Source organism: Otolemur garnettii, unplaced genomic scaffold (genome assembly GCF_000181295.1).
Source record: "Otolemur garnettii isolate 467f Iridium unplaced genomic scaffold, OtoGar3 scaffold00098, whole genome shotgun sequence".
Classification (NCBI taxonomy): Eukaryota; Metazoa; Chordata; class Mammalia; order Primates; family Galagidae; genus Otolemur; species Otolemur garnettii.
Genome location: NW_003852493.1, coordinates 6,799,633 through 6,803,024, shown reverse-complemented (window position 1 = coordinate 6,803,024; position 3,392 = coordinate 6,799,633).

Here is a 3,392-nt window from a genome sequence, read left to right as displayed (position 1 = left end):
CCTACTGCCGCCTGTTCAACAAAAGCAAAGCGTATATAGCATTTCAAGAAACAATACATGTGTACAGAATTCTCTAGTAAATGATCAAAACACATTTGGCATGAATATATTTGAATTCCCAACCGTAAATCGCGATATCTCAAATAGCATTCCTCTAATGTAGCAACACACTGTCCTGCAGGGAGGGATTGTTGGTATAAACCATCGGGCTGTTCTCTTACATCCAAGAGTAAACTTTCAAGAAGTAGCATGAAACACAAAATTATTCACAGAAGACAAAAAGATGCATGCACGCAGACACCCACAAAAAGCAGCATCCCACCAAAAATATAATCACAGCCTTGACCCTTCAGAAGTGTGGGTTTTGTATTTAAAGCATAGCTGATTGTTTTAATATAACTTTTTTTTTGTTTGTTTGTTTTGGAGACACAGTCTTACTTTGTCTCCCTCGGTAGAGTGCCACCTTGTCACAGCTCATAGCAATCTCAAACTTTTGGCCTTAGGCTATTCTCTTGTCCCAGCCTCCTGAATAGCTGGGACTATAGGCCCACACCGAGATGCCCGGCTATTTTTTATTTTAATTGCAGTTTGGCTGGGGCTGGGTTTGAACCCACCACCCTCGGTATATGGGGCCCACACCCTACTCACTGAGCCACAGGTGCTGCCCTACTATAAAATTTTTTCATGGGTTTGGGGTTTTAATCATCAGGTTCATTTTAAGGAGATTTTGTGTTTTGCTTTTCCCTTTTCCTCCCTACTTCTCGCTCTGTGCTGACCCATCTCTCCCTAACAATTTTGAGATTACCTCTACCCAAACCACCCCCAAATCTAGGACTAGGTTTTGTAACATCGTTTCAGGGCTGTTGTACTGCAACATTATCGAGGCATACTGCTCATTCTGACACCAAGGTATGGTCACAAGGCTGTATTTTTGTCTTTCTGTCTATTGGGTCCATATTACTCTATAAAACTGGAGCTCCAATAAATAGATTGATAGCGCATTTTATAGGCTTATTTTAGAGTAGGGGGTAACAGACTATATATTCTTATTCCTGTCCCACAACTCTTCTAGTTTCAAATCGTAAACCTGTCACTGATCCAGTATTATCACATATAGTATATTTGGAGACTAACTCCACAGAAGCTGGATTCTCAGATGTCTGTCACTGGTTGCTTACTGCTTGCTTTTGGACTGGAGACTAGCACACCTAGGAAAAAGCCCTATTCATTGGCTCATATTATTCTTTAATTTTTGGTCCAAAGATATATGTTTTTTGATTTTGAGCCTGATTGTACCTTTTAGTTTTCTTCTTTATCTGCCATTTTTATCTATTTGGAATATAGGAAATAAGTCCATGTGTGTACTTATTCTTTTTTATTTATTTATTTATTTATTTATTTTTTGAGACGGAGCCTCAAGCTGTCCCCCTGGGTAGAGTGCCATGGCATCACACTCACAGCAACCTCCAACTCCTGGGCTCAAGCGAGTCTCCTGCCTCAGCCTCCCAAGTAGCTGGGACTACAGGCGCCCGCCACAACGCCCGGCCATTTTTTGGTTGCAGCCATCATTGTTGTTTGGCGGGCCCGGGCTGGGGATTCGAACCCGCCACCTTAGATGTATGTGGCTGGCGCCTTAGCCGCTTGAGCCACAGACGCCGAGCTGTGTGTACTTATTCTATTAGAATCTAACCATAATGTCTGACAAATAGGTAGTATGAATACACAAAAACAAAATTGCCAAATGGATATAAGGCACAAACTTGGAAGAATTAGCTTAATACAATGCATCATAAAAAAGATTTTTATAATTTCTTAATAGGTCATAATTTTTTCATGCTTCTCTTTGTCCTCTCTTTCCTTTCTTTTAAGATTATACATATATATGTGTGTGTATATATATATATACCTTTTACTTTCAATTTTTTTTTTTTTTTGAGACAGAGTCTCACTGTGTCTCCCTTGGTAAAGTGCTGTGGCATAGCTCACAGGAACCTCAAACTCCTGGGCTTAAGTGATTTTCTTGCCTCAGCCTCCCAGTAGCTGGGACTATAGGCACCCGCCACAGCACCCAGCTATTTTTTTGTTGCAGTTGGCCCCAGCTGGGTTCTAACCCGCCAGCCTCAGTGTATGTGGCTGGCGCCGTAACGACTGTGCTATGGGTGGTGAGCCTATACTTTGGATTTTGTTCTGGTACTAATTGATGACTGTTCAGACCTATTTCAGCAGTTTTTCTTGCTAAGTCTTGTGAAATATCACACATTATCAAAGTAATAGACCTAGGACTAAGACTGCTACAGAATATTTTTCTATAAAGCTAAAATAATTTTTATAGGGATTAGAGTTTGTTGGGAATAATTTTTTTAAGCCAGAGATGGAATATTAGTTATAGCATGAGTGCTAACTCTGATTATTTATAAGTGGCTGCCTAGAGCTATGCAATTGAGCATTCTGAGGCCACCTGGAGGCTCTACAAAGTATACCTTAGATGATTTTTGATGTATCCTATGGACAGAGAAAGAGAGACTAGTGGCCTCAATATTTGGTGTTCTTTTCCTAGATTTTTAAGTAAATTATTATATATTCCCATGTTTAAAGGAAATGTGATTATCCAATGTTTCTATTTCACTTTTCCGATATATCAGTAGTGATAATTATCTTCTGAATGCCAATTCTTGAATAATGTGGTAATTTAGACATTGAAATAATTTATTTAAATTACTCTTATGAAAGTTACATTTCTGTTTTTTTGTTTTGTTTCTTGCGGTTTTTCGCTGGGGATGGGTTTGAACCCACCACCTCTGGCATATGGGGCCAGCGCCCTACTCCTTTGAGCCATAGGCAGTGCCCGAAAGTTACATTTTTGTATCATACTCTACATAAATAATCAGAACTGGGAAAGGCTTAAAGAGTAGAAAAGAACCTTGCTACAAATGCTTATTGTCACTCATAAAACTGAAAACATCCAAAATATTTTTCAGTGGCTTAATGTGTGGTATAATCTATCACATTAGAACTATCTGGCTCACAGCCTGTAGCTCAAGTGGCCAAGACACCAGCCACATTCACCAGAGCTGGTGGGTTAGAACCCAGCCTGGGCCTGCCAAACAACAACAACTACAACAAAAAACTAGCTGGGCATTGTGGTGGGCACCTGTAGTCCCAGCTACTCGGGAGGCTGAGGCAATAGAATCACTCAAGAGTTGGAGGTTCCTGTGAGCTGTGATGGCAAGGCACTGTACCCAGGGCGACAGCTTGAGGCTCTGTCTCAAAACGAAACCAAAAAAAGAACTATCTTTACTCCCCACCAAAAGTCAATTTTATGGCTTGGCGCCTGTGGCTCAGGTGGCTAAGGCACCAGCCATGTACACCCAAGGTGGCGGGTTCTAATCCAG